This window comes from Schistocerca serialis, chromosome 5 (assembly GCF_023864345.2).
Source record: "Schistocerca serialis cubense isolate TAMUIC-IGC-003099 chromosome 5, iqSchSeri2.2, whole genome shotgun sequence".
NCBI lineage: Eukaryota > Metazoa > Arthropoda > Insecta > Orthoptera > Acrididae > Schistocerca > Schistocerca serialis.
In genome coordinates, this window is record NC_064642.1 from 128,454,101 (window position 1) to 128,478,980 (window position 24,880).

General features: G+C 42.8%; 1 protein-coding gene across 1 annotated transcript in view; it reads left to right on the forward strand.

Annotated features, from left to right (window-relative positions):
• Positions 1-24,880, forward strand: part of LOC126481792 (uncharacterized) — a 327,057-nt gene that overhangs the window by 44,061 nt on the left and 258,116 nt on the right. The window lies entirely within an intron of this gene.

A 24,880-nucleotide genomic window follows, 5' to 3' on the forward strand; every position in this document is an offset into this window, starting at 1 on the left:
CAGCTGCCCGCGTCAAGGCCGAGGCGCGTAGGCGGCGCCGGGGGTGTCTCCTGTCGTGACCACTGTACTCGCCGCATTAAAGTCTGTTCCACGCCACGCTTGTCTTTCTGTGTTTTGATCCTACTCACGTACTGCTAGCCACGGATAGTAGAAGACACGGTAAGGATGACGAGGTGTCTGCGCAGTAGCAACTCCCGCCGCTGGGGTTAAAGTGAACCCAACCAGCGGTCAAGGAAATGGTTCAAATGTCTCTGAGCACTATGGGACTTAACATCTGAGTTTTTTTTTTTTTTTCTCGCATATCATGTCGTTTCTGAAAACCCAGATTCTACTCTGTAGGAATCAACACGGAATCCGAAAACAGCGATCGTGAGAGACCCAACTCGCTTTATTTGTTCATGAGACCCAGAAAATATTAGATACCGGATCCCTGGTAGATGCCATTTTCCTTGACTTCCGGAAGGCTTCCGATACAGTTCCGCACTGCCGCCTGATAAACAAAGTAAGAGCTTACGGACTAACAGACCAGCTGTGTGGCTGGTTCAAAAATGGCTCAGAGCACTATGCGACTTAACTTCTGAGGTCATCAGTCGCCTAGAACTTAGAACTACTTAAACCTAACTAACCTAAGACATCACACAACACCCAGCCATCACGAGGCAGAGAAAATCCCTGACCCCGCCGGGAATCGAACCCGGGAACCCGGGCCTGGGAAGCGAGAACGCTACCGCACGACCACGAGATGCGGGCGCTTTTCACTATATGTATAAATGACCTAGTAGATAGTGTCGGAAGTTCCATGCGGCTTTTCGCGGATGATGCTGTAGAATACAGAGAAGTTGCAGCATTAGAAAATTGCAGCGGAATGAAGGAAGATCTGCAGCGGATAGGCACTTGGTGCAGGGAGTGGCAACTGATCCTTAACATAGACAAATTTAATGTATTGAAAATACATAGAAAGAAGGATCCTTTATTGTATGATTATATGATAGCGGAACAAACACTGGTAACAGTTACTTCTGTAAAATATCTGGGAGTATGCGTGCGGAACGATTTGAAGTGGAATGATTATATAAAATTAATTGTTGGTAAGACCGGTGCCAGGTTGAGATTCATTGGGAGAGTCCTTAGAAAATGTAGTCCATGAACAAAGGAGGTGGCTTACAAAACACTCGTTCGACCTATACCTGAGTATTGCTCATCAGTGTGGGATCCGTACCAGGTCGGGTCGACGGAGGAGATAAAGAAGATCCAAAGAAGAGCGGCGCGTATCGTCACAGGGTTATCTGGTAAGCGTGATAGAGTTACGGAGATGTTTAGCAAACTCAAGTGGCAGACTCTGCAAGAGAGGCGCTCTGCATTGCGGTGTAGCTTGCTGTCCAGGTTTCGAGAGGGTGCGTTTCTAGATAAGGTATCGAATATATTGCTTCCCCCTACTTATACCACCCGAGGAGATCACGAATGTAAAATTAGAGAGATTCGCGCGCGCACAGAGGCTTTCCGGCAGTCGTTCTTCCCGCGAACCATACGCGACTGGAACAGGAAAGGGAGGTAATGACAGTGGCACATAAAGTGCCCTCCGCCACACACCGTTGGGTGGCTTGCGGAGTATAAATGTAGATGTAGATGTCATCAGTCCCCTAGACTTAGAACTACTTAAACCTAACTAACCTAAGGACATCACACACATCCATGCCTGAGGCAGGATTCGAACCTGCGACCGTAGCACCCGCGTGGTTCCGGGCTGAAGCGCCTAGAACCGCTCGACCACAGCGGCCGGCAGAAGCGGTCAGTAGCTCTCCATTTCCATAGCATATTCTGTAGTAATTTCCGAGCGAAAACAAGACTGTTCACGGCAGTGTGAATTTTTATTAGTTAATGGCGATTGAGTTCAGAGCTACATCGTAATTATCAGTGTACTGACGGATTTTTAGATTAAGTTGGTAAGTAAAAAATACAGGCTTGCTGCGCTATCGCCAGTTGTGCTAACCACACAGACAACTGAATGAGTTAGGAAACACGTGTCATATATTTCCTAAAAACAATGAGACGAAACGAAAATAGATAAATTCTTGTAACCGTGCAGATTCGTTTTCAGTTCAAAATACGGTACTTGTGTCTGATCAATACATTTCGCGCATTAGAATTATGAAAGGGATGGGAAAAATCAACCGTTGATATCCCTTCGAAACGCAAGTTTAAGATTATTCCAACTCATCCTCCAGTGCTGATTTAGGGTGTAGTAACGACCCTAATAATGAGAGAAATAACCGGGCCCAAAGACGAAGCTACCGTAAAGAATCAGAGTATATTTTACGGGTAAATAGATTACGAACTTAATGAAGAAATTACCACTTAACGCCGGCCGGAGGGGCCGAGCGGTTCTAGACGCTACAGTCTGGAACCGCGCGACCGCTACGGTCGCAGGTTCGAATCCTGCCTCGGGCATGGATGTGTGTGATCTCCTTAGGTTAGTTAGGTTTAAGTAGTTCTAAGTTCTAGGGGACTGATGACCTCAGAAGTTAAGTCCCATAGTGCTCAGAGCCATTTGAACCATTTTTTACCACTTAACAAAACATCAACATAAAAACAAACATTACTTTTAAATGCGACAGTGCGTGCTTACGTGAACAACAAGAAATTATGGAAACAGAAATAAAAGACCTTAAGTAAAGTAATGCAGATTTGCAGACCACCTCTTTCGATGAGGGGCTGAGTTAGATGAAATTAAAATGTGTTCAGAAAGTGATTCAGGGCTCTTTTTCTGACTGTCAGCAACAAAAGACGGTGTACTAACTGGTCATCTGAAGACACGGCACAGGCTGCAATTCTACGTTGCCTACCATATAAAGCGTCAGCTTTTGTCAGAGACTTATGGAAATATCCTCTTCTTAGTGAAGTCGTTGTTAAAAAGAAGACTGGGGCAATTTATCGTTCCACGTAGTTTTATACTGATTTAAGCCTTAGTGTTTTGGAAACGCAATCTTACTAACAAAATGCGAGAAAAGCGCAGTTCGGAAGCATACATTAGCGTTTCACCGAATATAGAAGAAAATAGTCATACATATAGCATAGTAAGACAATAAAACCTGGAAATCTCGATTAGATTCATACCTGCGTATAAGTTAAATATGTGCCCGCCGTGTGCCTGTAAGCTCCAATGCACTGCGGCGCAGCGCGAGGATTCACGGTGACGTCACACCTCACAGCTCGCCTGCGATTAATTCCTACCTTGTATTCTAGTATCTGTGCTGCAAGCCTTTTCTTTTGCATAGGTCTAATAGTTCCGACAGTTCTCCCGACCCCTAGATTTGGGTATTATCGAGTACCATTTACATTTTTATCGTAATTTACTACATAAATGATTAAAATACCAAAAACGAGTACATATTGTAGATTATTGTAATAGCTTCTGAAAAAAGTATTTTGAAACAATTATTCTTTTTAAATAAATTAAATAAAAAAGGATCAAATTGGGGGAATTATGACATAGTCGCGTAATATGGAAAAGAGAGTTGAAAATGTAGAGAACAGACTACATTTGGCAAAAAAAAAAAGATGTAACTGGAGTTTGTAAATACGTAATGTGTAATGCAGGGTGGTTATAATTAAACTTGCGCTACTTGAACATGTACTAGACGGAAAACATTTTACTGTATGGATATTTATTTATTACTGTATGGATATCCGACTTTATAGGAATGATGTTCTGACTGTGTCCTGCAGCATTTGCTGCGTTAGTAGCGTTAATGTCATGACTTGCCATTACGTACAGGTGCGGCGACGTAGGACTGAAACACAAGCATCTGTGTGGACTACAGTCGGAAAAAGTCAGCAAGGGTCTCAACAAGGTGAGAGGGGAATTACTCGTAAAGCTGCTTTATCAAAATAACAGCAATGGTGCTGCTCTTCGCGAGTATCGCCGCTTTAAAGGAATGGCCAGAGGTCCTCTTACCGCACCAGGTTTGAAGAACATGATTCGGAAATTCGAATTAATTGGCGATTTGAGAATTGGTCCTGGGAGAGGCCGACGGCCAACTGCGCCACAAATTGTTGAAGACGTTACTGTTGCAATACCTGAGAATGCTACACGCAGTGTGAGATCTTCAAGCAGTGCACAAGGTTTGTCCGACAATTGAACATTTCATAGTCCACCTTTCGCAAAGAGCTGCGAACAGGTGTGAAATGTTATCTCTGCTGCAGTTCCAGACTGTCGAAGGTGCAGATCATCGTCACAGTGAGCAACGTTTCTAACCTGGTAAACAATTAAGAAATGTCACCTTCTCATCTGGGAATTAAAAATGTGTTTTCTTCAAGGGTTTATTCGTTATTTCTCTTCCACGTGCCCTTACAGTTGCTTCCACAAAGTTTTTTTGTGGGGATCCTCTAAAGTAGCGAAAATTTAATTCTAACGACCCTGCACGATACGTAATAGGCCTACATTTTTGCAACTTAGTAAGCCAACTCAGTTTATTTTATTTGCAGAAATCACAAATATAATCTCCCTTTCCAGAATGAGATTTTCACTCTACAGCGGAGTGTGCGCTGATATGAAACTTCCTGGCAGATTAAAACTGTGTGCCCGACCGAGACTCGAACTCGGAACCTTTGCCTTTCGCGGGCAAGTGCTCTACCAACTGAGCTACCGAAGCACGATTCACGCCCGGTACTCACAGCTTTACTTCTGCCAGTACCTCGTCTCCTACCTTCCAAACTTTACAGAAGCTCTCCTGCGAACCTACCTTTTGGAAGGTAGGAGACGAGGTACCGGCAGAAGTAAAGCTGTGAGTACCGGGGGTGAGTCGTGCTTCGGTAGCTCAGTCGGTAGAGCACTTGCCCGCGAAAGGCAAAGGTTCCGAGTTCGAGTCTCGGTCGGGCACACAGTTTTAATCTGCCAGGAAGTTTCATAATCTCCCTTATCTGCGCCAGCACAATCGAAGTGCACTCACATAGCACTCAGATCTCTCCTTTTTCGTCTCTCGTGCAGTAGATGGTACGAAATCCATTTTAGATCATACATCGGGATGGAAAGATACATCATCGCCACTGGAGTCGCACTTCGAAGTAAATTGTAATTTTTTGATGAGTCGCCGCCTGTGCTTTGGAGGTTTCTGGTTTCTTCATTTTCATTCGCCAGCCTTAGAATCTTTTTTGCCTTCGGCCTGTTGCTAAAATCTTACTTCGAACTCTAACTGACTTTTCTAGAACAGGTTACTATAGATGATGTCACAGATTTCGTATCTCTGTTCGCCGTCTCCTTTTACGGTGATGGTGATACCTCAAACGGTAATGTCAGAGTTTTCGGTTAACAAGAGAGCGAATCATAAGAACGCATTAATTAACAAGGAACACGTGCGTCAGGACTCTGAGTTTCCGTATAACCCAACATGCCCATTTGGAGAAATATCCTATCTGTCACTGAAGAAAAAGTAACCAACTAAAAGCAGCCATTGGATAATAAATTGATATCTGCGAAACTTCCAGGCATGTCAAAACTGTTCCGGACCGAGATTCAATCTTTCGTGGGCAAGTGCTGTACTGTCTAAGCTATCCAAGCACGAATAACGACCCCTCCTCACAGATATATTTCCACCAGCACTTCGTCCCGTAGCTTCAAAACTTCACAGAATTTCTCCTGCGAAACTTGTAGAACTAGCACTCCTGGAAGAAAGGATACTGCGGAGATGTGGCTAAGCGACAGCCTGGGGGATGTTTCCAGAATGAAACTGAACATTCTGATATCCTGTGAATAGCTATTACATTTAATCTCTATGTCTTAAGACTCACTGTTTCATACAGATTTTTGAAAACTTAACCTGCAGAAATTTCACGTAACTGAAACCTGCGTTTTTGTACAGCGAAGAAAGCAAATCCGGCAAGCAGTCTGCGTTCACTACAAAGCGTCATGGGACCCCTCAGAAGTGGTGCGCGGTATTCCAAATTGTCCAATTATTCCATAATACCTGAATCTTCTCTCCTTAGTGCTGTGGTGTTGAATTTAGTTAAGCCCACACGTTAGGCACCAATATGGTAGTGAAGTATTTAATTCGAGGCCCACAATGGAAATTCAGTTAATTATAAAATAACCATACACCAGTGCAGCATTTAAAGGTTTTAAAAAGAGTACATTACAGTAGTTTGTCATAAAATGCTCTCTTTTAGACCACGGCTAATTAAAATCAGTTATACTTGACGGAATACAATTAAGAAACAATTAGCATCGCACCACCACTGCGATTATAATAAAAGAAACAGTCATATATCGGGGTGGCATTTACTGAGTTTTAATTATAGCAGACTATTACTGGCAAGCGGACTAGTACTGGATTGCTAAAGTCCACATCATACCCATGTTGTTCGTAGTCATAAGGCGTGCTAATGACAACTCATGATGGAGCACTCCCTGAGTGGGACGTATACCTCAGCGGCATGCATACTACGCGATTAAGTTCTGTGTGTGTGTGTGTGTGTGTGTGTGTGTGTGTGTGTTGCGAGTCACAAGACTAATTCATGGAACTGTTACCGCATCAGCAATGACAACCCTGCTCTGTAGATTCAGAAACCTTTAGATTTTAGGTAATGACACCAGATCGGTAAGGAAACTCTAGGCAGTGACAATTCTTGAAGTATCAAGGTATGTTCGATGGTACGTATGTGACCTACATCATATTTTTCGAAGTGGGTTTTACCGCAGGCAAAAGCATAAATGTGAGTGCTGCTGAGGTATTTGAATGCTGCCGGAGGAATTTTGACTCCGCATCGTTATCGTCAAAACATCTCACCAGGAAAAAAAAAAAGTTCGATACGTTTCTTTGCTTATGAACGTAGTCTCTAGTGAAATTGCTCCAGTGGATCAGGTTATTGGAGCACATGGGTAGAAATGCTTTTAGTGGACACCACGGACTGAAATGTTAACGTATGAAAAAAAAGCAGAAAATTGCTCGAATACATGACACTGCATCATTTCTACGAATTTAAGCTTGGTTTTTTTTATATAAAGAAGAAGATATAGTGTTCATGGTGCAGGCTTAAAGTCCCTCTAATGATTGTAGAGTACATCGTTTTCTAGAACGTCATTTGATTTCATCTTTCTTAATAATAAACGTAATAAATCGACAGTTCGTTGGTTCTCCCACTCTCTCTCCCTCCCTCCCTCCCCTCCCCGTCGCGGTTCATGTAAGAGTCAGGACAACTCTAAGATAATAGTTTTGTAAGTTCACCTGACCTGGGTGGTATGAAACCTACGCTAACGCGCGAAATAAATGTGTGTCACAGAATCAGAGCGTCCCATGTAGCGTTATCTAATCTACTCACAGACTGGCTTCGGACAATGTCTTTTCATCAGAATCGCTTCTAAACGTACGGAACAATAAGTGAGTTGGATTTCTGCCTTTCGGCAGAAATCTAATGCACATACTGAAGACGTTTTTTACGATCCGTCCTCTGTACTGAGTTCTCGTCAGATTCGATCTTGCGCTTGCAATGAGGAAAGCGCTGAGCGAGGTGATAGTTGTCAGAGTCTGGCCCCAAGGCCGGTAGTCAGTAAGCGCATTCATTACCCGCCGAGCGCTAATAGCGGCCTTGCTCTGTACATGGAAGCTTGCACGGCCACACCTAGGACCCTGGGCGCGCAGCAATCAACCGCTGGATGCTCTGCTTATGCATGCATGCATGCCAGTCGCCGTTTAAGTCGTCGTCGTTTCCCGCCAACATTCTAATCGCAGCTTCGAGGCAGACGGAAATAAATTCCCGCATGTTTGGTCCGCAAGCTTAACTATGTCAGCTGCATTCGTAATCTCACACACTCAGAACTGAAACGGCTCTCATAACGTGGGCGCCACTGCATAGACTCGGCAAAATACCGATGCAGCAACTGAGGAGCAGAAGTGGCTCAACAGTGACTCATCGCATTATGTAGTCAACGAAGATTGTCGATGTTTCATTTACACGCTTACAGGTCTCTATGGCTTAGCGCACTGTGAACCTTTCATGCAAGGGCACCACCGACAGCTAAGGAGCGTCTAGCGTATCTTAAAGGCAGAGTGATAGAGCCGTTGATGTTCACTTACACAGAAAGGACTAGACTGAAAAAGACTGCAACCCTGCATAGCTGTTCGCAGACGACATTTCAGTACATGGAGGTAACATCGTTAGAAACTTCCAGAATGAGAATTTCACTCTGCAGCGGAGTGTGCGCTGATGTGAAACTTCCTGGCAGATTAAAACTGTGTGCCAGACCGAGACTCGAACTCGGGACCTTTGCCTTTCGCGGACAAGTGCTCTACCAACTGAGCTACCCAAGCACACTAATTCTTGAATATGGTTAATCGGTGTCGGACGCTGATAGACAGCACTCCGTCTTCAGGCCACAAGTGGCCCACCAGAACCATCCGACCGCCGTGTCATCCTCAGTAAGGAAGCGGATAGGAGGGGCGTGTGGTCAGCACACCGCTCTCCAGGGTCATTACGATGGTTTTCTTTGACCGGAGCCGCTACTATTCGGTCGAGTAGCTCCTTAGTTAGCCATCACGAGGCTGAGTGCTCACCGAAAAATGGCAACAGCGCATGGCGGCCCGGATGGTCACCCATCCAAGTGCCGGCCACGCTCGACAGCGCTTAACCTCGGTGATCTGACGGGAACCGGTGTATCCAGTGCGGCAAGGCCGTTGCCGGATGCTGATACACAGGGTGGTTATAATTAAACTTTCGACAGAGCCCCATGAAAAACCAGGGATCTTTGAACAGTGGAACCTTGTGGAAACATTGATAAGGGCATCCGCAAGAGAAATAACGAGTAAATCACACATGTTAATTTCCACATGTTACAGTAACGTTTTTTAATTGCGTAACACATTTATGTTCCAGATTACAAACGTTGCTTAACGTGACGAGCGTCTGCGTCCACGAAAGTCTGGAACCGCACTGGAGATAGCATTTGACAACTGTTCGACGTCCGAGCTGATCCCGCACACGTTTTATCGGGGACGGATCTGGGAATGTTGCTGGCCACGAATGTATCTCAATATAACGTTGACAGTTCAAAGAGACTCGTGCCATGTATGACGAGCATTGTCCTGTTGGAAAACAGCACGATGATACTGTCACACGAGAACGCAGGAGTCTGCCTCATTTCAAATACATTGCAGTGTGAAAACGTTTGCCTAGTCGTTATCTGAGTAGCCCAATCATACATGCAGTTGATCTGATATTTTATACCATTGTTTCATTCTTTGTCGTATTTAGTTTATATTTATAATAATAATATTTATTATTATTAACTATTAAGGCTTCCTTAAGCCATCTATGGACCTTCGTTTGGTAGCCTTTACGTTATTTTTCACTCTGCTGCTTCCACGTTCTGCCAGCATTTTTTCATGTTTTTGCAGACTTGTTTCATCTCCTCTTTCACGAGCTGTTGTCTTTTATTATATCTTCCCCGTCTCCCAGAAACCGATGAACTTTCTCACCCGCCGTCTATATTTTCTTCAGTTCAATATGTCCAGCTGTTCTATTCTTAACTTGGCGTGCTCATTTCTCATTGCTCGGAACCGTTCTAGCTCGGTTATCTTTGACTTGAACAAGCTGAGAACCTTTCCTTAATGTGTTATCGTCTGTTTACACATGAGACCATTAACTGTAGTTACTAGTATTCATTTTTAGTGGCTCATTCATTTTTACACTGTATTGATGTGCTGGTAACGTCCTAAACAGTAAGTTGCGCTCAGTGAACCGTGTTCTCTGAGAACATGATGAACTGTTGCACAGGTATTGAGTATAACTCAACAACAGAGCGTAATGATGTAGTTGTGGGTCCCGTACGCTCTTCAAGTCCGTTTTGGGATAACAACGAAATCCGATATTACTATAAGGACGATATGTTCAGACTTCTTTATGTTTCCACATGTCATTTAGATTATTTTTCCGCATCCCTTTATTTGACCGGCTCCGTATTTTAGTTGGTTTGCAAATGATGGGTTTTGTGCAATGATATCTACGGAGAAGGTGCCATTATGTGAACGAATTATTTTATGGGTTCTTATTCTGTGAATCCAGTAAACTTTACATTTTTTTATTTTCTAGAACAATGAGGGGATTATATTTGTTGTATGGAGAGAAATCTTTCATTAATTTATAATCCTGTGCCCACTTCACGTGGGTTGTTTTAGCCTTTTCAAATATTCCGCGGGTGCCAAAATTTTCGACCCAAATCCAGTGTGCTGTATATTCTCCTTCTGATCCCCACAATACCTGCGTGTATCATCTATTTCTTGCTCCTTCAGGCTCTACTTCCGGCTGTTCCTTGTCGCAACGTCCTGATCTCCTGTCTTGCAAACCTGCATGCGTCAATCACTTGTTTGTTGCTTGCAAATCGATATGAATATGGTTTAGGACGATCACACGTTTCCCTTGTTCTTTTCTAATCCAGCTTTTTTATCTTGTTGTCAATTATTTCTGTATTATTGTTGTTATTAAACATCTTCATAATGGTTGAAAAGTTCTCTTGAAACCAGCATCTAAAGTGTCCACTTAAGGCACTTGATGTTCTATGCCAGATGCTTTCTCATTTTCCTGACATGGCTCAAATATGATATTCTCTTACAATGCACAGCAAATATATGAATTTGGGTTGTAAACAATACCTGCGAGCTGGGTGCATACCTAAGTTTCATCACGATTCAATAGCAAAAATCAGTTCTTCGTAGCACACGTACCAGATGTTCCATTACATACTTTGAAGGCTTCTAGTGTGAACAAAATAGATGCAATTTTGAATAAGAACTCCAGTCAATGAAGAAAATGTGTATACCACTTTCCTACTTGTTGGGCAATAAAACGTCAATAAATTGTGTGTCATGCTGTAAATTCATAATGTTTGTTCCAATGATGGCCTTAATTTTCCTTCAGAAGTTAACATTGGGAGTTGTTACAATATAAGTTACGCCATCTTCGAAGCGAAATGTCCGACCAACTTACTGTCGAGCAAGTATTCTGCAAAATTTTATTTTTGTATGCATGTGATTAGACTCCGTGGCTATGTGTAAAAAGTTGTTATTAATAGCATTTGAAAGACATGAGAGAGAGAGAGCTGAAATACAGTGTTTTTATGTTGCTAAATTGTGCAAAAATTATTTATTGTGGCCTTTTCCTCAAATGAAAGATAGGGTTCGTTAAGGTGATGGTCTTAACATACATTTGCGTATCATGAGTTCTGTACTGTTATTTTTAATTACTGAATTGAATCGCTACTTTAAGTAATGAAATCAGTCTTCAGTATTTTGTGTCGCTTCAACCAACTGCATCGCATCAGCATTCGAATTCCGCTGCATGTGAGGATATGAAATGATGTGAGTTCGTTGTTAATCAGCGTTTACAACATGTATTTAATTATCTTTCTGTGCTACATTGGATGAAAATACATGCTCAAAGCATACATCTTTTACTCCTGGTGCAATTCTGTGGGTTTCAGCAGTTGACAGAGCGTCCGTAAAATATAGAAGAGAGGCATCGACGTAGCAGCAGTAGTTTTGTTCCGTGAGGCGAGCTCAGGTTTCTCAGGGGGAACAGTGCTGTTCGCAAAAAAGTGGAGATCCGGTTTGGAGTCTCGGTCCGGTGCAGACTTTTAACGTGTCACGAACATTCAATAAAGTCGTATCGTTTTCATCAGGAACAGGCAAAGGCACGTGCCAAAGGTCGCGCGGGGCAACAAGTCCACCGTTTAAGATGTTCATTGCGTGGGGAACTTCGTACCTGGTAATGAGAGACAGCGCCTTGAGGCCAATCAAAACCAAAAGCGGACACAACGTGACGTCTCGCCAGAGGTCACCACATTGTCTCATCGTAAAACCAGCCAACATGACTAGAAGTAGAACATCGCTTTTTATGGTGATATGCCGGAGGTTGCAGAGTTCGCTTTAAGATATTGTAAACGATTCCATGATGATTTCTCTTGGCACACACACAGAGTGCAGCATGTATATATTAAGAATAAAACTTCGTCAGCTTCAGTGTTTCAAGTACCTGTACTGTTTTAGGATGGGCAAGTTTTAATCGACGCTCTTCATCGTAGCCGATGAAGCAGTCGTACCTGATGGGTATGGTTATATGGTGAAATAAACGGAAAATACAAATGACTGTGTTAGTGAACAACAAAATTTGACGCTACAAAACACCTGAATTTTGCGAGAATGTGCTTGACTGTTGATCCAGGGAGAAATTCCTCTGTGTTGTTAGAACTCCATTAGACATGTCTCACCTCAACACACTGGTCATATTGGTTGTTTAGTTTCAAACTCATTCCTTTAAAAAAACGGTTACACTTTTCTGTTCCTTCTAAAATAAACCTGTCGCGATATTTTGCTAAGAAAATTTCAGTGCTCTATTTCTTTGTGATTTACATCTACTAGTATTTGTGACGGAACTATGGAATCTTGGAGAGCAGATTTGTTACTCCGTTGCTGTATGTGAGGAGAAACGCTTATTTTTTCAATAGTGGTCATACATCTTTTCCTCTTTATTTAGCAATAAGTCCTCTGAGAGGTGCAGATTGGCTATACACTCTGCCTCCAAATTGGTGCTGCAAATTGCACAGACGAAAGTAAATCTATACCCGCCCGTGAAAGCGCGTACGATGTTATACGAATGCAGCGGATAGGAGCCAAATGTATATCCACCTGTGCCTTCGCTTTCAAGCGGTGAAGATTTCTGCAGTTGTGCATGGCACATCTGCCTTTGTGCACTGACAAAATGGTTTCGAGAAGACATAAGGTAAAATATGGCAGTTTGGTGCAAATACCAGGTGATCAAAAAGTCAGTATAAATTTGAAAACTGAATAAATCACGGAATAATGTAGATAGAGAGAGGTACAAATTGACACACATGCTTGGAATGACACGGGGTTTTATTAGAACCAAAAAAATATAAAAGTTCAAAAAATGTCCGATAGATGCCGCTTCATCTGATCAGAATAGCAATAATTAGCATAACAAAGTAAGACAAAGCAAAGAAGATGTTCTTTACAGGAAATGCTCGTATGTCCACCATAATACCTCAACAATAGCTGTAATTGAGGAATAATGTTGTGAACAGCACTGTAAAGCATGTCCGGAGTTATGGTGAGGCATTGGCGTCGGATGTCGTCTTTCAGCATCCCTGGAGATGTCGGTCAATCACGATGCACTTGCGACTTCAGGTAACCCCAAAGCAAAAAATCGCACGGACTGAGGTCTGGGGACCTGGGAGGCCAAGCATGACGAAAGTGGCAGCTGAGCACACGATCATCATCAAACGACGGGCATCTGTTGGACATTTTGTGCGCATTGTTTTTTTGTTTTTTTTTTTTTTTTGTTCTAATAAAACCCCATGTCATTCCAAGCATGTGTGTCAATTTTTACCTCTATCTACATTATTCCGTGGTTTATTAAGTTTTCAAATTTATACTGACTTTTTGATCACCCGGTATAAGGTTGGTGCATAAGTTCGTAGCGTTTCTGTTTAGGATATTGGTGTTCCGGTTGCTGTGGTTTTATTTATCAATTCTCATCCTTTATTTGTAGTTCTCTGTTGCTGTTTGGGTTTACATATTGTCATTTTGTCATTTGGAGATAGTGAGTGGAACTGTGGACGCTGGAAACTCGAAAAATGGCTCTGAGCACTATGGGACTTAACATCTGAGGTCATCAGTCCCCAAGAGCTTAGAACTACTTAGAACCTAAGGGCATCACACACATCCATGCCCGAGGCAGGATTCGAACCTGCGACCGTAGCAGCAGCGCGGTGCCGGACTGAGCGGCTTGATAGCTTGCTCTGTGTCCGTGCAGTACCGATGCATGCCTTCTGGCGCTTCTAACCAGACGGGACTTTTCGATTTCGCTTTAGCCTGCGCTTTGTTGTGCGCTTTAAGGAAAGTGTAAATGTAGTCTATTACCAAAAGTGGTGTTTGTAACAGGTAAAACCGGAATATGAAGCATGGGCTCCTAAATACGTATAGGTGAATAAAGAACGGAAATATACTGTTGAGGACATTTATTTATAGGATATATGTTTTAAGAATGTTTTTCTTAGGACGCCGTGTTGATACGTGTTACAAGATGGGGAAACATAACACTGAGAGAACATGTACGACTAGTTCCGGGGAGCCGGTTGCTGACAGGAATAGTGCGAGCAGCCTGGCTGTTAGTGGGGCAGACGATGTAGGTTTGGGGGGGGGGGGGGGGGGGAGGCTAGAAGGCAGCTGGCAGTCTAATGGCGCCGGCGCCACGGCAGCCTAAATAAAGCGCGCGATAGCACCGGTCCAACCCGGCACACGTGGCGTCTTCCGGCAGCATTCCTGTGGCCAACGCGCGCCCAGCCTCACTCTGACACACGGAGGGTACACTCACTGAAGCTGCCTTCACAATGCTGCGACAAACAGATTCGCGCAACTGTTTCACAAGGCCACACCCACTCAGTATAAACGCACTTTAAGAACTGTCCGTGGTTATCAGAACGACTTCAGAGGCAAACGCTGGGATAATTCTTCGAAGTATCGGCCGATTTCCTCTCCCAGCCTTGTCCGTCTCTTGTGACATCGACAGGACGTTAAGAGTCTGCCCTGCCCCCCTTTAGCAAAATAGATCCAGGAAGGTAAACCAGAAAAACTGCTAGAGCATTCGTTAGCGAACAAGTTTTTTTACGTCGTGCAACGTATTTGCCTTTGCGTGCAGATTGTTCATCAGAGCGTTCCTACAACTGTTGTTGTTGTTGTTGTTGTGGTCTTCAGTCCTGAGACTGGTTTGTTGCAGCTCTCCATGCTACTCTATCCTGTGCAAGCTTCTTCGTCTCCCAGTACCTACTGCAACCTACATCCTTCTGAATCTGCTTAGTGTATTCATCTTTTGGTCTCCCTCTACGATTTTTGCCCTCCACGCTGTCCTACAATCCTAAATTGGTGATCCCTTGATGCCTCAGAACATGTCCTACCAACCGATCCCTTCTAGTCAAGTTGTGCCACAAATTTCTCTTCTCCCCAATTCTATTCAATACCTCCTCATTAGTTATGTGATCTACCCATCTAATCTTCAGCATTCTTCTGTAGCACCACATTTCGAAAGCTTCTATTCTCTTCTTGTCCAAACTATTTATCGTCTATGTTTCACTTCCATACATGGCTACACTCCATTCAAATACTTCCAGAAACTACTTCCTGACACTTAAATCTATACTCAATGTTAACAAATTTCTCTTCTTCAGTAACGCTTTCCTTCCCATTGTTGGTCTACATTTATCCTCTCTACTTCGACCATCTCCAGTTATTTTGCTCCCCAAATAGCAAACCTCATTTACTACTTTAAGTGTCTCATTTCATAATCTAATTCCGTCAGTATCACCCGACTTAATTCGATTACATTTCATTATCCTCGTTTTGCTTTTGTTGCTGTTCATCTTATATCCTCCTTTTAAGACACTGTCCATTCCGTTCAATCCTCTAAGTCCTTTGCTGTCTCTGACAGAATCACAATGTCATCGGCGAACCTCAAAAGTTTTTGTTTCTTCTCCATGGATTTTAATACCTACTCCGAATTTTTCTTTTGTTTCCTTTACTGCTTGCTCAGTATACGGATTGAATAACACTGGGGATAGGCTACAACTCTGTTTCACTCCCTTCTCAACCACTGCTTCCCTTTCATGTCCCTCGACTCTTATAACTGCCATCTGTTTTCTGTACAAATTGTAAATAGCCTTTCGCTCCCTGTATTTTACCTCTGCCACCTTCAGAATTTGAAAGAGAATATTCCAGTCAACATTGTCAAAAGCTTTCTCTAAGTCTACAAATGCTAGAAACGTAGGTTTGCCTTCTCTTAATCTATATTCTAAGATAAGTCGTAGGGTCAGTATTGCCTCACGTGCAGATTGTTCATCAGAGCGTTCCTACAACTGTTGTTGTTGTTGTGGTCTTCAGTCCTGAGTCTGGTTTGATGCAGCTCTCCATGCTACTCTATCCTGTGCAAGCTTCTTCATCTCCCAGTACCAACTGCAACCTAAATCCTTCTGAATCTGTTTAGTATATTCATCTCTTGGTCTCCCTCTACGATTTTTACCCTCCATGCTGCCCTCCAATACTAAATTGTTGGAGGCCAAAGTAAATACATCTACGTCCATATCCCGAAAACCACTGTGAGAAGCATTGCAGGGGGTACTTTCCAATGTACGACGTGTTGTATCTTCCTGTTCCATCTGCGTATGAAGTGCGGAATGAATCATAAATTGCCTCTGCGCGTCTTGTAATTAGTCTAATTTTGTATTTTCAGTCCCTATGGGAGCGATACGTAAAGATTTTACTAATTCCTTGACTCTTCACTAAATACGGTTTCCCGAAACTTTATATGTAAACTATCACGGGATAGTTGGCGTGTCTCATCAAGCGTCTGCCATATCAGGATATTCAGAATTTCTGGGACACTAAAAGACACGCTGGAGAAAATAATGAATGCAGCTACTAAACTTTCAAAACAGCGGTTTAAAAACGAAGAAGGTTTTATAACTATCAAAAATGTATGTAGGAATACTTTGTACGGGGCGTATTTACTTATTCATTATTTGTTTAAAGCAAGTACTGGTTTCCTAAATAGGGCCTCTGCAGCGCTGCAGTCGGCGATCCGCGCATGCGCAGTGAGTAGCTGCATTGTTTTAGTATTAGCTACCTGTCCCTACAGAAGCCGTAACGGAAGCATTCGTCGTTCTTTACGTTGCGTGTGCTTATTTAAAAACTCTCAGTTGACTGAAAATCCTCTGCAGCGTGTGGAATGCGTACAGTGATTTGTTGTCTGGTGTAAAAGATGTGAAAGCAGTTGAACTCCACCAGAACATTACTGAAGTTTATGGAAGAAACGCCGAAAGCGTAGATTAAGGTATACATTTTCGCCTTAATATAACACTGTGTTAATATCGCATTTTGTTTCATAAAAAGACGGTAGTTAAATTTTTTTAAAAAAGTTTACCTCGTATTTGATGGAGAAAGAACACAAGTTTTATGAGAGTGGTTAAGTGAAATGGGCGGCTCTGGCTAGTGAATAAGTCTCAGCGTGTCGTTAGGCCGCTGTCAGACCACACAGAGACAGCAGAGGGCGGGGCACCGACCTGTCGCCGAGCGGCCTATCTCGCCAGCCATCGCGCTGTGTGGTTTGCGCCCACTCGGACAGCTCCACCTGTCGATCGCCACCCAAAACGAGCGGTCGGCCCGTGCTCTCTCAACACGTAACTCTATGTCCTCTTGATGGCGACTTTTGTGAGCTGCTTTCACTTGTACTCTTTCCTTTCTTGTACTCTACTGCTACGTGCACATCTACATCAGTATTCGAGAAGCCGTTTTACGCTGTGTGGCGGAGGATGCGTCGTAACACGTTCTCGCCTCCTATCATCTCGAGTGATGCAGGGGAAGAACAATTGTCCTGGATTTTTTCTGGAGGAAGAAACTTTTTTTTTTGTGTGTGTGCTAATGTTCTCACGTGACTTTTTAATGATTTTATATGCAAGATTTATATAAAAAATATTTACTCATTTTCAAAACATACTTTGCGCGCCTGCCTTCATGTTGTGGACTAAAAAAACCAATTACGAGATATTCTCTACTGTAATAAATAGTAAAATTATCATTTAATAATAACCATGCAAAATAACAATAACAATATTCAATCATACAGTGGAATGTAGCGAAACAACCACATCGGTGTATTCCGGTGGTCACGATAGCTACTGCGAATTGCTACATTGACTTGTTGTTAATTTTATATTGATGCCCAACAGTTGGTAGCACTATCTGTTGATGAAAAGGTTGAACATTCACAAGTGTGTGCCTCGTGTTTTCATTGGGAAAAAATACTTCTGTTCCAGCTAATACCAGTAAAAGTTAATATACAAAATTGTAGCCAGGGAGTCTGAAAGGGTTAAACTGGAATTTCTGTGATCTCACAGTCACTGTCATTATTCGATGTATATGTGCAAGAATAATCCACGGCTACAGTTGGATAAATACATATTTCTCACCATGATCGGTTTCGGTTACTACGCAGTACATGTTTTTCCTGTACATACCTTAGAATAAGTACGATGGTAATAGCAACGCATAAACACAAATAATGTTGCACAACACCACCTCTGCAGCGCCATGAAAACATACTCAAATACGTGAAACATCTACAACTGGTGTACAGTATAGTTGTCGTGCATATGTGCCCGGAACACACTGGCGGAAACGGAGAGGTTGTGGAATTTATAAAGAGAAGGACGAATAAAAGAAAGAACCGGAAGAATCCAGAAAAGGTGGACTACGGAGCTTCTGAGTAAATATAAAATCCCAAAAACTATAGACACAAACACGAGTGTGACTGTTTCCAGTAATTGGTAATCAGTGGTGCAATTAAACAATACCAGATCTCTGGGCCTATTTATACGATACGTGTGTTTGTGTTAAGAATCAACTGCAAGTGCCTGCACCAAGCATCTATCTATGGCAAGCCTTCCCGACATCAGCTGAATTTTTCTGGTTTTGCTACTTCTCTGTAAACAACAGCACAGTCCGCGAAAGGCCTCGTTTGGGGCTATAGACGTTAGCCCTTTCGCTTGACCGTCGCTATTTTCTTTCTTCACTTCACACTTCCCACCTGCCTTCATCCATTAATGTTTTCTCGTTCCTTCTGAGTCTCTTTCCAGTTGTTTATGTGATGTTGTCTTATTCTTCTTCTCATTCACTTCGCATTCGCACGTTCTGATTTCTTCCTTTATTACTTTATTTCGTTCTCCTCCACCTTTCTCCTATGTTTGTCATCGTTCCAGTTTCGTTTTCATCTTACCTATGCTCCTAGTTATTTTCAGTTTTGAAGTTTTCTACCAACACGTTTATTTTGTTAAAATTTACCGTTTTATCATCTCCACGTTTCTCATACTATTACTACCTATTTCTTCTCTTTCATTTATTCCTAATACAGCTTATCGTCTGTCACTTCTCGGCCTAGTCTTTATATCGTCCTCTACATTAACCATAACGATCACAATTTGTTCTCGCCTTCTTCTTCCTTATTGTTAAGCTTTGTAAAAATCTGTGTACACCATTTGCTCATCGCACCATTCTCATTATTCGTCATTCTACGTGAAGGGATGTAACCAGATGTGTTCTTTGTATCCACTCACCTCCTTGTCCTTTGGCAACGCCGGGCACCAACTGGTTGGGTTTCCTCGGACGAAGCAGTGATTCTTATCGTGGCCGTGAATCTGGCAGACGGGTGACCTCAGATGCTTGGAGGACGAAGGCGTACGATGGGTTCTCCCGCCTCGAAACTTTACGGAGGCCTTTCATACTGTGAGCTGCGCATCCTGAATTTTGAAGCCTGATTTAAACAGATCGTAGTTGAAAGCACTATTCACTTAGAGTGGACAAAGTATGCCACGGACAATATGGTTAATGTGGCCACCCAAAGGAAGAGATGCAAACATTGCCACACGACGAACTCCAGCAGATTGCTTAGGCAACAACAATCCGTTTACGACGCCAAAAGGTTAATGGGACTTGCTTCAAATTCTAACATCAGACAAACAACGGTAAACTGTTCCCACAATACATCTTACATTCGCCGATTTTAAAGGAAAGCAACACTGTGTAGCAACAGCAGAAGCTAACCAGCTCGCTTCGAGTACTTTATCCACCCCATTCGTCGCTCATTTCATACTGTCTGTTTTTAAATCAAGGTAACAGAGAAAGAATGTCCGCTCCGCTAGCTGCGCAGTTAACGCGGCTGATTGCTAACCGAATGGCCCAAGGTTCGATTCCCGGCCGAGACGGAGATTTTTCTCCGCTCGGGGACAGGGTGTGGTGTTGTCCTTACGTTCGTATCGTCATAACTGAATGACTGTATGGGCACTTCTCTCAAAGCCAACAAATTTAAAAAAAAACGAGAAATGGTAAAATATATGAAAAAATGGTTCAAATGGCTCTGAACACTATGGGACTCAACTTCTGAGGTCATCAGTCCCCTAGAACTTAGAACTACTCAAACCTATCTAACCTAAGGACATCACACACATCCATGCCCGAGGCAGGATTCGAACCTGCGACCGTAGCGGTCTCGCCGTTCCAGACTGTAGCGCCTAGAACCGCACGGCCACTCCGGCCGGCAATATATGAAAAAAGTATCTTCAAAATATCGCGCAATACACCATGAAAGCATACTGTGGTGAAACGTAAGCACAGCACAACTACAACCTGTACTCTCAGCTAGATAATTATGATTTTTCAAGCAGAAAAAAGTGTATTTTTACTATTATTTTGAAGAGCAGAAGCTGTCAGGCAGAATGCCAACTTGCAACCTAAAAACGAGGCTTAAGGTAAGCAACAACACATAATAATTGAAACTAAATAAATTAAATATCTAAACCGTTTAGATAACTAGTGTGTTTTTACTGAAACACGCAACAGACGGCACAGAGGTGTCGAAATTTGTCTGGATAATAGGAACAAAACTGTTCTGCAGAAGACGAATTTTAGGTGTCGGGGAGGCTTTTCCGTACTGCTTACTTGATTTGACAGATTACTGCTAGTGCGCTATTGAGAACAGGCGTAGCTCCACCTTTCATGACGGCGGTGAGGTTTTTTTTTTTTTTTTATTTTATTTTTTTTTTTTTTTTTTTTTTTTTTTAGTTTAGGGGTCTTAAAACGTTATTTTAAGGCTTCTCTATGCATTTTAAAATTGTACTGGTAAAAAAATAAAGTTTTTGCGCACCGCGCCATACTGGCACAACTCAAGCACTGTGTACATCTACACGTACACTCCGCAAGCCACCTTAACGATGTAGGGCGGAGGCACTGTATGTACTGCTGTCACTTCCCCGTCTCCTGTTCCAGTCACGAATGCTTCACGGTAAGAACGATTGCTGGTAAGCCTCCGTGTGAGCTCGAATGTCTCAAATTTTACTGTCACAGTCTTTTCGCGAGGTATATAATACGCAGAAGGAAACAAGATATTGGCTGAATCGTCTAGGAATGTACGCTCTGTGAATTTTTACCGACAAATCACACCATCATGCAGAACGCCTCTCTTGCAGCGTCTGCAACTGGACCTGGTTGAGCATCTCCGTCACGCTTTCGCTCTTAGTAAATGAACCTGTAACGAAAGACACTCTCTTCTTTGGACCTTTTCTACTTCCTCTATCAATCCTATCTTACCAGCCTGGCGAGCAGTGTTCAAGTTTTTGTCGAACGAGAATTTCGTAAGCTACTTCCTTTGTGGGTGAAATACCTTTCCTGACGAATCTTCCAATGTATATCAGTCTGGCATCTGCCTTATCTTCGATTCACTTTATGCGGTCGCTCCACTTTAAATCGCTCCGTAGTCGAGTTGTAAAACGACCGTAGACTGCCATACACTATTAAAGTAAGCGTAGAATACACTAGTTTTCATAGTAGCTTTAACAAGTTAAGATCGTACCCAAGTTACCTGTGCATTAAGTGCGTTGCATAACATCGGGCGTTATCTCATAAAGGTCGCTTTCTTTACATACGCGAACAGTATCTTGCTATGTTCCCCTAAAAAGCGGAAGCGGTAAACAGTCTAGAAACTGAGTGAGGGTAGCTAAAGGACCACATAATCTACATTTTTGTCCTACATAATTATCGGCCTGTATGTTTCGTAAAAGTAAAGAGCATTTATAGCAAGATTCAAATTGTTAATGTTTAATTTAGGTCCATTCGAAAACTGTTGAGTTGTAACGTGAAACAGAGGGATTTTGTAGTAAAAATAAAGAAAACACTATAGATTTGTCATGTAGCGTTATAAAATGCAGTTACCTGAACAAAAACGTAAAATAAAAAGCAATAAAATAAAATATATCAAACATCGCTTTAATACTTCGTCCAACTTACATAAAACATGTTTCTGTTATCCACAACCAGGTTTCGCTGTTATCAGTAGCAGACTCTTGCCTTTGCTCATGATAAAGAACGTTCTATTCAGCACAAAATAACAACAACAATTGTATATTATATTTTTTTTGTTCGTGCATGTAAATTGTACTGCATCAATGGTAATTGTTTTGGTTACGTAAAAGCGCAGCAGGTACACAATCAAATAATATTTACTAGTTTCGAAATGCAATTTGTATTCTGTAAGGATGTAAAATTCACAGTGGATTAACATTGAATGATGTGCGGTTCTAACTGTATTTAAAACAAACAACCAACCAACCAAACAAAAAACAAAGAAAAGTCATTGGCTTCCAGTTTGTCTCTTACACATGGACTTAAAAATGGCTCTGAGCACTATGGGACTTAACATCTGTGGTCATCAGTCCCCTAGAACTTAGAACTACTTAAACCTAAGTAACCTAAGGACATCACACACATCCATGCCTGAGGCAGGATTCGAACCTGCGACCGTAGCAGTCGCGCGGTTCCGGACTGAGCGCCTAGAACCGCTAGACCACCGCGGCCGGCACACACATGGACTTATGTTTCTTTCCCTATGAATGTTATTTTATAGACGTATCTGGCTTCCCGTGACCGTTCTTCAGTCGTGTAGTCATACAGTAACGGTTCTTACCGCCTATAGCGTCAACTGCCAACTGGAATAACCGAAGTCGCCCTTGTTTCTGAAGACACACCGACCCGCACTTTGTCATTAGCCATTCGACGATTCTGGCGCACCCTGCAGCGACATAGTCTCTTGTGCTAATCTGTTTATCTCAGAGCAGCACGTGCAACCAACGTCTTCGATTATTTGTTGGATATATTCCGAGCTCTACCTTTTTCTACAGTTTCGCCCCCAACTGCTCCCTTTAGTATTACGGAATAGGTTCCCTGATTATGCAGCAAACGTCCTTTATCGTGCCCCTTTTTCTGATCAGTTTTTTCCACATTTTCCTTTCCTCTGCGGAAAACCACCTCATATCCGGGGAGGCACCCCCTGAGAATTCTTCTGGCTAGTCACGTCCTCAAGAGAATCCGCCACGTGATCGTGACTTTATGCGACACGCTGTCAGCCGCCATCTGCAGAACCAGGGGGCCTGGCGACGATTGTGAAACGCGCTAGCCAAGGCTCCCTGGTCCACTGCGCAACCTGCGCAAAGGAGGCCAGCGGCCGCAGATCTGGTTTGCCGGTGCGGTACCGGCCGCGGACGCCCACGCACTCCCACGCGCCGCACTGCGGAAGCCCATCTGGAGCCGAGCGCCGACGTTCCGGCCGAAGTGCGAGGCTCCTCTGGTAAAGACACGCGTCAGGCGGCTAAGCTTCGTCGAGAAACGAGCGTGCTCTAATGAGGAACCGCGCGGAAACTTCTTTGTACTACACCAGGTGCAGGCGATGCCTAGCGCCTGTATTTCACAAGTTTAAGCACTTTAATTGCTTTGTTCTTGGAGGTGATGTAGTAGTTACTGGCGTTATAGAATGCAGTGGCAAGTACGAATTTCTCACTAGTAGTAGTAGTAGTAGTAGTAGTAGTAGTAGTACAAGACATGGGAGGAGGAAGACAATCACTTAAGTACATAATATGACCATTCCTTTAATATTTGTAAAAGAGAGCGAAATCAACGCTCTTTGAAGGGTAACTTGAGATCCGGGTTTTCACTACTCTGGGCGTTTTATAAAAAAAAAACATATTTGTTATTCCCCAAAAATATAAACCTCCACGTCAGAAAAAGATTCATGAAGAGGTAGGTTTGGAGCACTCCTGTAGGTACGATGTATCATAACAGGAAAGACAAAAATTAAACTATTAGGAGCCTTTGAAATGGGGTGTAACAGGAGACTGTTGAAGATCAGACGCTTTAACAGAGTGCGGAATGAGGATGTTCTGCAACGAGTGAACGAGAGAAAAGTATTTCTGGTGGAGAACATAATGAAGAGCAGAGAGGGAATGGTTGGGCACATATTACGAAATGAATAGTTGATGATAACTGTAGCCGAAGAGGTAGTGGAACGAAAGGGTCACAGGGGCAATCCTAGAACTTGTACACAGGATGAGCGAGGAGGAGAGATACATTCAGTGAGGGGTGACAAGATTGGAGATTCTAAACGAAACACTTCGCATGGACATATGCTTCAGAATTGTTTCCGAAATAGAACACCTTTAATGTCAGTTTTGTATGGTGTTCTCTAATAACTCGAAAACCGTGGCTGCTAGAGAAACAATTACACAATTAAATTACATTAAACTTCCTCTGAGGCTAATACTTTACGCGAAGAAAGCTAGAGAATATTTAAAATTTCGCCCGGCGCGCTTGAGCTGTAGCTTAGGTACTTTCCGAAGGCCAATTTGAGGCAGTTTCCTGGCTTGGCAGACCACAGGTGTCCTGTATCAAATTTTTAGCCTCGAATTCCTCTGCGCTGACGTAGTAGGTTGTAGAAAATGACAGTATACTGAATAACGCAGAAAACAGATAAAATGTACATGAAACGTGTTCTACTTCGGAAATCATTCGAAGTAGGACGTGTGTCCATATTAAGTTATTCGCTACGGTCACAGGTTCGAATCCTGCCTCGGGCATGGATGTGTGTGATGTCCTTAGGTTAGTTAGGTTTAAGTAGTTCTAAGTTCTAGGGGACTTATGACCACAGCAGTTGAGTCCCATAGTGCTCAGAGCCATTTGCACCATTTTTTTATCAAGTTATTTGTTGAAAATCACCAATACTTAACCCCTCAAAGCTTGTACAATTCCTCCTGACTCATCTTGTGTAAAGGAGATCGCCTTTGAAGTAACGTGCTGCATCAAACCAGGCTTAAGAGTTCATTTTACTGTCAACTTTAGAGATTGTTATTTTTACTTAAATCAGACCTCTGATTCGGTTGTGCGTTGTTGATCAGTGTAATATGGGAGCTCTGTCTCCTAACTCTGACATCGGCTATTCTAAGGTATTT